At 40.7% G+C, this 707-nt stretch overlaps 1 non-coding gene across 1 annotated transcript; it reads left to right on the top strand.

Moving 5' to 3' along the window:
• The first annotated feature begins 338 nt into the window (after positions 1–338).
• On the top strand, positions 339–442 carry LOC130964786 (small nucleolar RNA R71). Its single transcript, XR_009080859.1, has one exon. It is a non-coding gene; the product is annotated as a small nucleolar RNA R71 (small nucleolar RNA).
• Positions 443–707: the final 265 nt, after the last annotated feature.

Below are 707 nucleotides of genomic sequence, written 5' to 3'. Positions count from 1 at the left end.
CAGATAAAGCATCCTTGGTACTGCTTGGTGCATTTTGCATTCCAGACAGACTTTGAGAAATCAAATTGACTTGTTGAGTCAATATCTTGTTCTGAGCCAAAATGGCATTCAGAGTGTCAATCTCAAGAACTCCTTTCTTCTGATTAGTCCCATTGTTCACAGGATTCCTTTCAGAAGTGTACATGAATTGGTTATTTGCAACCATTTCAATTAGTTCTTGAGCCTCTGTAGGCGTCTTCTTCAAGTGAAGAGATCCTCCAGCAGAGCTATCCAAAGACATCTTGGATAGTTCAGAGAGACCATCATAGAAAATACCTATGATGCTCCATTCAGAAAGCATGTCAGATGGACATTTTCTGATTAATTGTTTGTATCTTTCCCAAGCTTCATAGAGGGATTCACCATCCTTCTGTCTGAAGGTTTGGACTTCCACTCTAAGCTTACTCAATTTTTGAGGTGGAAAGAACTTTGCCAAGAAGGCATTGACTAGCTTTTCCCAAGAGTCCAGGCTTTCCTTAGGTTGAGAGTCCAACCATATTCTAGCTCTGTCTCTTACAGCAAAAAGGGAATAGCATCAGTCTGTAGACTTCAGGGTCAACCCCATTAGTCTTGACTGTGTCACAGATTTGCAAGAACTCAGCTAAAAACTGATGAGGATCTTCCATTGGAAGTCCATGGAACTTGCAATTCTGTTGCATTAGAGAAAC

Source organism: Arachis stenosperma, chromosome 2, assembly GCF_014773155.1.
Source record: "Arachis stenosperma cultivar V10309 chromosome 2, arast.V10309.gnm1.PFL2, whole genome shotgun sequence".
Taxonomy (NCBI): domain Eukaryota; kingdom Viridiplantae; phylum Streptophyta; class Magnoliopsida; order Fabales; family Fabaceae; genus Arachis; species Arachis stenosperma.
The sequence above is the reverse complement of the archived record's forward strand: the minus strand, read 5'-3'. Positions and strand labels throughout refer to the sequence as shown.